The following is an 11,277-nucleotide window of genomic DNA, read 5'->3' on the forward strand; positions in this document are numbered from 1 at the left end:
ACCGAGGTGGGGGGATCACCTGAGGTTAGGAGTTTGAGACCAGCAGAGGTTGTAGTGAGCCGGGATTGCACCATTGCACTCCAAACTGGGTGACAAGAGTGAGACTCTGTCTCAAGAAAAAAAAAAAAAAAAAGTAAGAAATCTTTCCAAGATAAGCCATTGACATTGTCTGGGTTATTCACTGCTGCCGCTTATATTAATTACTCTACTAAAACAAGCACATTCTCTGTGCCGGACACAGGTCCATGCAACATTCAACAGCCTTGTGGAAGAGACGGGAAAAACAAATATATATTTAAAAGTGTGATCAATTCCAAAAAGACATCAAGAAGATAATGTCACAGACAACAATAGGGTCAACCTACCTATGTATCTGGGCTGAAGAAGGCCTCTCTGAAGGTGACATTTAAGACAGGATGACGAATTTCTGGGAACAAGTCAAGTGTAGGAAAGAAGGGTAGGTGTTGCAGGCTGTGGGAAAAGCTTGTGCAAAGGCCCTGTGGGAGAAGAGAATTTGAAATTCTTTGAAAAACAGAAAGTAAAAACCATGTGGCTATGGTTTGGTGCATGACAGGACCAAGTGAGGGGAAGGAAACAGGCAGGGACAGATCCCTGGGGCTCTTGCTCTAATTTTCACAGTGCAAGGGAACCTCGGAGGATTTCAAGCAAGGGAAAGACATGGCTGGTTGACTTGTTAGCGGATCGCCCTGTGTGGAGAACAGGCTGCACAGGGGCAAGATGAGAAGCAGGGAGATCAGAGAGGAGATGTGACTGTCACCCCGGTGGGAGACAGAGGCAGCTCAGGGCAGTTTTAGGAGAGAAGGAGAAGGCCACGAGCTTGAGAAGCTGTCACGTGAATTCCTCGTGCGCCACCGAGTTCTTAGGACATTCTTCCTCACCCCAGATGCAAGGTATGCAGTCTGTCCACTCAAACCCTCAGAGCTGAGGGTCCTGGCCCCTGCCAGCAGCAGCTAGGGCTTCCAGCTGGTCACCGAGCCGAGCATGTGCATCCCATCAGAGGACACTGCTGTCAGGACCGTAAGGAAATCTGAAAGGTCCAAGGGGGGACATATGGAGAGGCAAGAAGGCCTCACATGTGTCTCCAGAGCTCAGCACCCAGAAAGGGATGCAGGGTCACCAAATCTGCCTTTTCATAGACTGACCTCAGCCTAAGGATGCAGGCTGCAGCACTGACCTCCCAGCATGGAACTTTCTATCTGCTGCCCCTTTGTTCCCTGACTTGTTAGAATGTTGGGGAATGGCCTCCCCAATTTTCTGCATTTTCCCTTCTTTCAAACAGATTTTCTCTTTTGGGGAGGTATGCTTAGCTGCACTGGAAAGTTAGTCTTAAAGATGATTCTGCCTCAGTACTACTTAGGAAAGCTTTTCAAAAATAGACTCCAGGGCCCATTGCAGGCCTACGGGATCAGAATTGTTCAGGAAGGGTTCCAGAAGGCTCTTCTTTCTAAAAACCCCCTAGACAATTCTGAGGACCAGCCGCTTTAGACCGGGACCGAATGGAAATATAGATGCAGAGATGCATTCCTACCATTCCCCAGAACTTGCTTTAGGGACTGCAATGCCATCCCAACACACGACACCCAGAACCGGCTCAGACGTCAGAGGCCAGGCACAGTGCCCACAAGAATTTCCAGCTAGGAGTTCCAGGCTCCCCAGAACTGGCGCTTCTGGCCAACTGGCCAAAAATTTGGCATTTCCCACAACCCCCTCAGGTTTCATAATTGGCCAGAACAACTGGCAAAACTCAGGAAACTACTGCAGTGACAAGATTACAGTGTTATTATCAAAGGGTGGAAATACAGCCCAGCCCAGTGAAGAGATGCATAGGGCCAGGCCTGGAAGGTTCCATGGCATCACCCTGTGGATCGGGACATGTCATCCCCAGGCACCTTGATGTGTTCACTAATTGGGAGCTCACCTGAGCCCATGCCCAGAATTTTTATTGGAGTTTCATTACAGAGGCATGATTGATCAACTCACTGCCCACGCAATTAAACTCAGTCTCCAGCCCTCCTCCCCTCGCTGGAGGACTGACGTTGTGTTGGTCAAAGCCCCAAGTCTCCAATCACCAGGTTCACCTTTCTGGTGTGGTCAGCTTCCATCCTGGTAATTTCATGAGCATAAACTCAGGTATGGTTGGAAAAGCCCACCATGAATAACATAGATTCTCCTATCAGGAAGTTTCAGGGATGTAGAGGTTTCCTCCAAGAAACCAGGGCCACTGCCCAGCCAAATCCTTTATCATGGAACCCGGAGATTTGTAACTGGACTGATGCTGTCACAGAAGACAGCCATTTACAGTCTGGCCTCTGGCAGAATCCATTGACAATAGCCTTGAGACCTCCACCTCCTTGTTAGTGGCCCCAGACGCCTGGAGTAAAACAAAGACAGTAAGGACTCTGGCCATTTATCATGGGGTGTGGGTTCTGTGGTGATGACAGTTGAATTGGAAGAGGATTTAGAGAACATTCTGGAAGGAGATCTGCATGCATTTCAGGGAAATTTCCTCTTTAAGTTGTGCTTCCTTCCAGAACATTCTGGAAGGAGGTCTGTGCACATTTCAGGGAAATTTCCTCTTTAAGTTGTGCTTCCTTCCAGAACATTCTGGAATGAGGTCCGTATGCATTTTAGAGAAATTTCCTGTTTAACTTGTGCTTCTTCTAGAACATTCTGGAAGGAGGTCTGTATGCATTTCAGGGAAATTTCCTCTTTAAGCTGTGCTTCCTCAGCACCAGAGTGCCCGGGGAGCTCTCCCACTTCCTGCAGGGTGGGCTGGGTTCTGTGGGTGCGTGCTGCTCCCGGATCACAAGCAGGCACAGCTTCAAAGGCAAAGGGGTGGAGGACCAGGTCACATCCTGGCACAGGAGACAATGTCTACACCACAGTCCGTGACACCAATGACCATCCATCCCATAGTGGGCTCTAGGTATCATCCTTCCATAGCAACTCCAGGCCCTCCACCCCAGCCTCATTTCTTGTGACTTTCAATGGGAAACTAGAAGGAGAGAGAATAAATTTTGGTTTTTTATTAAAGAAGACCACAATCGAGGGAATTAAATTGCACTTATGTAAGGCCGTTCTCTCCCAGTCTTGAGGGGAGAGGTAATTTCACAAATTAGCCCAAGAACCCTGAGACTGAGTTAGGTCCGCCAAAGCCAGAGTCCTATTCCCTTCACTGCAGAAGGCGTGGGCCTACACATTTGAGATGTTTTCTGCTCAGAGGACACCCTCCCTCGGGCCTTTTCAAATCCCTCCAATTTTTCTCCAAGCAGCCAGCTCAGTCTTGGGCTCCAAGACTCATCCACGTTCAAAGCAGCGACTTTGGCCAGAAAAAAACGAAAGAAGGGAATTCTGTGTGTGAAATAATGGATTACAGATACAGCCACTCCCCCATCACTGCCACCACTTTAAAATGAATTTCCAATTGAAAATAGCCATCGGACTATAGATAGCTTGGCGCAGAGATGGCCGGTCAGGCTCCACTCCCAGATGCCTGGGTCAGCAAATTCCAAAGCTTCTACTCAGCAGTTCCACATTCTTCCAAGAAAGTTCAGCTCTCTCCCTCCTTTCAGCCCTGGGGCCCAGGGGCTAGAGATGAGGGTGGCCACCCCCACCCTGTGCTGATGCCAGGCACCTCTCCCCGGGACGACTCCAGGCACCAAGTTAAGTAAATTACAAAAAACTGTTTGAACTTATTTATGGTTTGTGTGTTTTTCTGGTCAGCCTGACCTCTGTGAGCACCTCCAAAATAGATTTCTATTAGGGAAGATGACTTCAGCGTTTTTAACTTTTTTCTTGCCCCCAAAGTCATGGTTTTAATTGACAGTATCACCGAGTGGCTCTCCCTGACAGACAGTGACGATGCAGGCCTGTTGAGGCCCGGCAAGGAATGAGCCAAGCAGATTCTGTTTGCGTTAATCCTGCCAGCACAGAAGCTGCATCTCAGGGTAGAGCAACTACAAAATGAGCTTTCGGGCCACGAGCATCTTCCAGCAGAATCTGGGGGTGTCGAGGCTGCCAGACACAGCAGGCATGCCCGCCTGACCCCATGTTGGACAGGCAGGGCTTGTGGCTACCCCAGCTTGCCGTGGCGAAGGGTGCAGAGAATCCCAGCTGCAGCTGGTTCCTGACAGGCCAGGCAGCACTTTGGCACTGCAGACTCATCGTCTTCTCCGGCACCCAGCTTGAGTGCCAGCCTTGAAAAAAATCAATCAGCTGTGGCTCTAATTAATTATAAGCTCTGAGCACCCTGAGCCTGTGCCATGAGACAGGCTGAGCTCTGCATCCTGGCTTGGTGGAGCCCCTGGATGTGACCGGCCTCCTGCTGCAGTGTGACTGCACGACGCCTTCCCCACTGCCCTGGGTAGTGTGGCTGCTGCCTGACAGCGAGCAGCGAAGCCCTGAGAAAGGATTGCCGTCAAGCGTTCATGGTGCAGGTTTCTTGGGGCATTTATTCTGTCTCTTGTTAACGGCGAGGTGAGGCAGGGATTCATCACGTCAGGTCCTGTTCTTCCTGATTCAATGCTGTGTTTGACCTTGCCCAATCACACAAAAACATCCCCCTCTACCAGCAATTTCGGTCGAGGAAAGTACAGACACCCCTCGTTATCCAAACATTGTCAATTCCTGGAAACACTTTGGAGAGCAAATTTTCAGACATCAGGGCTTCATCCCTTTACGTGAACAGGGAAAAAATAATAATACATTCCCAGGCCAACAAAAAACAATCCCCAACCAATTTTCCAAATATCTCTTAAAACACTCTTCAACGCCTAGATAGCAATATGCTAAGGAGGCTTGCACAATGCAAACATTTACAACTCCTGCTTTCTAATGAGTCTACATTGGATGAACTTCTGGGTGGGATGTTCACATGCAGTATTTAACTGCACTGAATGGAGTCAGATTGGAATCATGCTTTCCTTCTACACTGTAAGGGATGTGCGTAAAATGTTAACTGCGCAAATGAGGTAACAGGTGAAAGACAGAAGCTAGGTTAATCCAGCTTGGGAGGAGCAACATGGGAGCTAGAAATGGCTAGACCCCAAGGAAAGGGAGGGAGGGGAGGAGAGTGACACTGCAGAGCGGCTCTGAATGATCTGGCAGGATCCCAGTGGGCAGGGAGCTGAGATGCCCACTGCCGTGCACCCACCCTCTAGTGGGCACCTCCAGGCACTTTCTTATTCTGAGTGAACTTGGGTAAAACGTTAACACATTGTTAAGGTAGATAATTTAGATCAGGAAAAACTGGGGTGGGCGGAGGGATCAGTACTGGTTTTGCCTCCCAAAAGGTAATTGGGCAATGACTGTGTGTGGCAGGGACAAATGCATTCGGACGCTAGACGTTCAGCCCTCCTCTTCCCCGACCCACTAAAGAAAATGTCACGTGTGCCGTTTGCCCTTTAGCATGTCCGCCTCATGCTAAAACGTGGAGCCGAAAACAAGGCCGGAGCCGTGAGGACTGGCTCCGCGGAGCCTCTGGGAAAGAAAAGGGCTCTGGAAAAGCTCCGGAGTGAGACCATGGGAGGGAGAAACACGGGGTGAGAGAATCGGAGGGAAAGTCAGACAGAGGTTTAGAGGAGTGGAAACAACTGGATCTCCTCAAAGGGTTTGGATGAACTCAAGTCATTTTTCCAATTGCTTTGAGAGTCTATTGCTTCTCTTAGCGGGATGCTGACTTCAGAGCAAGGCAGATGGGGCCACAGAGAGTTTCAGGTTATGCTGGGACGTTCAGCTCAGTCTGCTCAGATTTAATTTGGGCAGCAGCATTCACTTTTTAAGGGTGCTATAGGTGCCACCAGAAAGTCTAGTGTTCAAAAGTGTGCTACAAACACAAGGAGGCTGAGTGCCGCCTTGTGCCCCTGTCACAATACCTCGTTACCCATCCACCCCAACGCACCTGTGCTTCCCCAGGGCGGCCTCGTTCACAATCCCCTGCTCTCTGGTGGTGTTGCAAGCACTCCACCATGAACATGTTTCAACTGGGTCTTCTTAGTGTTGATGAGAAACTAAGCCCAGAGGGAACACGCAGTTCCCCCAAGCTCCCTCAGGATGTGGTGAGTGTGGGATCTGGACCCAGGCAGGCTGGCTCTGCAGCCAGGCCCTTCACTGCAGCTGCCCTTCAAAGAATGCCTGGCTGTGGAAGATTGCACCCTGAACCACCTCCTGTCACCACTCATGAGGCCTGTCCTCCCCTGCGTGGCTCACACTTGCAAGTCATTGTCAGGACTTACCTGGCAATGTTATGTGTTAGAATCACATAACCTTGATTCTTGACCATATACACACATGCACTGACGTCAACACACATGCATTACACATACACATAATATAGATATACACATATATATACATGCACACATCTATATGCATACATATACATATGTGGATATAGACAGCTATCAGATAGACATACACATATAAGCACATATCTGTATGCATGCATATATACATACAGATAAACACATGTACACTCATATAGATTCCCACATTTACAAGTGCATGTTGGTACACATATGCATACATACACACATGCAGGCATGCATGAATCTTTTCTCCCTCTATATCACACACATACCTTTTGCTGAGGGCTTAGTATTTACTAGGTGTCAGGCTCTGCTGTCTTAATATAAGGTTGCCCCAAAGCAGACCTCGAGCTGAGGATTCGGGTGCAGGCGGCTAACATGGGCGGTGCATGTATATGCGTGTATAAATGTGTATATGTGTGTACATATGCATGCGTGTGCATATTTAAATATAGCAGTGTGTGTGTTTGCAAAAGTGTATATGGGCATGTATGTGCATATATGTATAGGCATGTGTATATAGATGTGTGTTTATACACATGTGAGTATATATCGATGTATATACCTATATGTATATATATGTATGATACATCTATGTATATGTGGGCATAAGTATTTGTGGGTGCACGCATGTGTGCTGTATATGTACACATCTATAAGGATGTACATTTATGTGTGTATCTGTAGGTCTATACGTGCATGTGCATGTGTGAGCGTACATGTGCATACATAGGTATATGTGTGTATGTATATGTGAATGTGTGTCTGTATATGTGTATTCATGTGTGTATGTGTGTGCCCATGTGTGCATGTGTTCCTGTGTGCACATGTGTGTTCCTGTATGTCCATATATGTACATATGCGTGTGTCCACAGCTGGGATGTGAGCGTCACACAGGAGGAAACAGGTGTTTCCTGACTGCACCCCCAGAAAATATTCTCCGAGGGCCTTTCAGTGACTCTCTGCTGGCCTCACTTCCAGGCCCCCACGCTGGGCCTTATCCCACCTTTCCCTGCCCTCGGCTCCTTCTTTGCACAGGTTCCCATTCACCACAGGTCCCCGGCTTCCTCCCCACACCACGTTACCCTGGGAGGTGGGAAAGCCGGAAGAGGAGACCTCACAGCAGAGCCCACTGACAGCTGCTCCGTGGCAGGACCCAGGGCGGCTGGAAGGAAATGAAATCCCCTCTCACTTAACAGCCTAATAAGGATTTGAACCTGACCCTGCCAGGAATTGTCCGTTTAACTGCTTTCTCAGATGTGAAGAACATGTCTGGGCTTTTAAGCATGCCCCGGGGAGGAGCCATGACACGCTGGAGGGGAGGATGGCGCCTCTTGCTCAGGCTCCACCTGCCCGAGCTTCTCTGTGAGCCCCCAGAAAACAGCACCGGCCTGGCAGGGGAGCTAGATGCGCAGATGAGAGGGGGCAGCGGCCCCGGGAGACCAGCGCTTGCGGGGGAAATGATGTCAGCAAGATGCAGCCTCAGCGCAGCAAGGACTCGCTTGAAGACATTTCCAGCTGACCTGGGCAACCTGATCCTCCTGGGAGAGGGGTCCACAGACTCAGAGGAGCCGCACAGCTCGGAGCCCAATCCTCAGGGCTGTGCCCTTAGCCAGACAGACTGAACTGCATGAAACTGCTTTGTCATTCACACTGGGCCATTCACAGTCTCCCAAGTGGAATCCTCACCCCTAATCCTGCCGGCAGGTAGCCAGGCCCAGGGCCCCTCTGTTCCTCCTTCCGCCTCCTGTTTTCTGCTCAGCCACCTTGGCCTCCTTCTAGTTCTTCAACAAGAGGCTCATCCCCCCTCCCAGGGTTTGCTCTGGCTGCTCCCTCTGCCTGGAGTGCCCGTCCCAGGTCCTCACAGGTGCGGCTTGTTCTGGGCAGTCAGGTGCTTCAGGCTTCCCTGCCCCCTGCCACCAACCTCCTATGTAATTTCATTCTTGCAGCTGGCCCTTTCCTACTTTGTCTTGTTTAACTCCCTAGCAGTTATTTTCTTCCCTCTCCCTGGAAGGTAAGCCCCCTGGTCATCGTGGGCCTTGCGTGTGTCACTCATGCTGCATCCTCAGAGCCCAGAGGCACGGAGTAGCTGCCCACTAAATCCTCGAGGAATGAATGAATGATTGACCACACCCATCACATTAAGCCTTATGGGATTATTATCAAGAATGTCCTGTTTAATGATGGGGACATGCGGCCCCACTTCCATCCCTGGGCCTTGGTGTACAGACCAGAAAGCCCGGGACGGACCACCTGTCCTCCCTACAGGGGACTAACTTACACAAACCAATGGGCATCAAGCACCCATGGGGAGCAGCCGTGACCCCTGGGTCCTCGGTACCAGCCACAAAGCCAGTTCTGAGTTTGTTCGGAATCCTGCTTAGAATGAAGGATGTGCCTACACTAGAGATCTCTTAATACGACCACCAAACACCATGGGATTTTCAAAGGTAGCTGTCACAGCCACAGCGCACAAGCTCTGTTCCTGGCTTGCTTCTGCCATCTGCTGGCCACTTGATAAAAGGCACTGGGGGATTATTTTCCAGTCTCTCTGATGCTCTTGTTTCCTTGTGGGAGGAACTCATCACCTTTCTTGATCTTGACAAGGGCTGCTTGGCAGACCTGTCCCATAAGTAGTGCCATTCAGGAAGATCCTCGACCCCTTGTGGGTGGGGCCGTCATCCAGTCCTGCATCTTATGACTTCACACGTTAAAAACGTTAACTTGCTAAACACCCAATGTGAAACCTAGGAGTAAGGGACAATTATCTTTACTGTCTACAAACAAGGATGTTCAGGCACAGAGAGGCTAAGTAAGTTGTGCAAAGTCACACAGCTACAGAGTTGTGGAGCCGAGATTGGGACTCAGGCAATAAGGCACTTTGATGGCAGGCACCTTGACGGGACATCCTTTACCAACAACCATGCAAACAGCCCAGGTGCTCCCACGACCCCTGATCCAAGGGGTGCCACCAGAGCACCAGAGAGACAGGGATGTGGGAAGAGCAGAGGACAGAAGAGGACACATGCGTCTAACCACTCGGAGGACAGGAGAAGGTGCCCTAGCCTTCTGAGCCGCCATCTTCCAATCAGGAGGATGGGACCACTGGATACACAATCTTGAGGCTTTCTCGACAGTTCTCTGAACAGGACAGAGAGGCAGGGAAGCATAGCGCTTAGAGCACAGTCTTTTTGGTCAGACAGAACTGGGTTAAAGATCAGACACTTCCACTCACTCTCAATGAGTCCCTATCTGTAAGCCTAAGCTTCCCTCCTCACACATGATGATTAAAAAAAAAAAAAAAAGGAGGCCATGTGCAAAGCCTTTAGCATTGTTTCTGGTTCAGGGTAAGGACTTAATACATGTTTTCTTTTTTTTTTTTTTTTTTTTTTTTTTTGAGACGGAGTCTCGCTCTGCCGCCCAGGCTGGAGTGCAGTGGCCGGATCTCAGCTCACTGCAAGCTCCGCCTCCCGGGTTCACGCCATTCTCCTGCCTCAGCCTCCCGAGTAGTTGGGACTACAGGCGCCCGCCACCGCGCCCGGCTAGTTTTTTGTATTTTTTAGTAGAGACGGGGTTTCACCGTGTTAGCCAGGATGGTCTCGATCTCCTGACCTCGTGATCCGCCCGTCTCGGCCTCCCAAAGTGCTGGGATTACAGGCTTGAGCCACCGCGCCCGGCCAATACATGTTTTCTATCATTATAACCACAGTAAAGGCTCTGAGAAGCCCTGCAGGAAGGAAAATTACTTGTCTTTATCTCAGCCATCCCCATGCTGGCTGCCCACAGAACCACCATGGAGCCCGCAGCTCGGTCACCCCATGCAGCCCATGTGCCTGGTCCATTCAAACTTTCCCTCACATGGGAGCCTCAGGCCCCACTGGAAACAGACTCAGGAGACAAGCCCAGGTCTCCTGCTCCCAGCTCCCCGCTCTGTACTTCTGCTTCTACATCCATCTACCTCAAAAGCAGTTTTTACAACCCATCAACAAAAGAATTCAGAGACAATTCTCCAAGGCTCCCAAGAGGGAATATTTCCTCTTTGGCTTCTACAGTGCTTATTTGTCAGTTTTACAGACCAGAGGCAATTAAGAATCTAAGGCGAGAAGGCTGTTTTTAATAATTCTGTCATTATTCTCAATTTTCAGCACCACCACACATGAAAAACCCATTTCCAATTTCCTTAAAGGTGTTAAATGGTTTTTGCCCTGTGTTGTAAAAGTTTGCAGTCAGCCAAACTGCTGCAAAGCGGGCTTGCAGCATCTGGTCCTGAGCTGTGGGAATGACTTGACCGGGCCTGATGTGCTGAAGCCCAGCTCTTTCCTCAAATGTTCAATTCCCAGCACATGCCGCGCGGGTCCCTGTGGATTTCAGGGTGGACTCACAGCGCTGCTGGGTGTTGCAGTCCACACAATTTCACAAGACTCAGTGCAGGACACCTCCACCCGCCCAGGCTCAGGCGGGATGTGAACCGGAAACCACTCTTTCCTGCCGGTCAACACCCAGGAACTGATTAAGTAACCTGGTGCCCAGCCCCTCTGACAGCCACAGAGCCAAGAAGAGGGAAGTGAGGCGGCATCCAAGGCGGCCCCTGCAAAGAACTAAGCAAGGCAAGTTCAAGGGGTCCAGGACTCCACAGCAGCTGGTGGAGGGCAGGGAGGGGCATTCCGTTTTCAGGGCATTGAAAGTCCTTGAAAGGAGAAAACTTTGATTAAGAATGACAAGGCCTGGATGCAGAAGGTGGGAGACCCCTGCCCTTAATAACTGTCATAGTTGCCAATGACAACTGCGATAAAGAGATGACTTCCCATGGCACGCACTTGCTGCCCTCCGCGGTTCTAGGCTCATCACAGAGAACTCTTCATTTTCATGAGGCTCCATAAGGACATCCCTATTCCTATGATCCTTATCAATATCCTGATGTTACAAATGAGGGAACAGGGACACAGAGATG

General features: G+C 50.0%; 1 long non-coding RNA gene across 1 annotated transcript; it reads right to left on the reverse strand.

Moving 5' to 3' along the window:
• Positions 1 to 8,462: 8,462 nt before the first annotated feature.
• Positions 8,463 to 10,882, reverse strand: LOC126929357 (uncharacterized). Its single transcript, XR_007717157.1, has 2 exons — positions 10,709 to 10,882; positions 8,463 to 9,073 (listed from the first exon to the last, which is right to left on the reverse strand). It is a non-coding gene; the product is annotated as an uncharacterized LOC126929357 (long non-coding RNA).
• Between the last annotated feature and the right edge of the window lie 395 nt (positions 10,883 to 11,277).

Source organism: Macaca thibetana, chromosome 10, assembly GCF_024542745.1.
Source record: "Macaca thibetana thibetana isolate TM-01 chromosome 10, ASM2454274v1, whole genome shotgun sequence".
NCBI classification, from domain to species: domain Eukaryota; kingdom Metazoa; phylum Chordata; class Mammalia; order Primates; family Cercopithecidae; genus Macaca; species Macaca thibetana.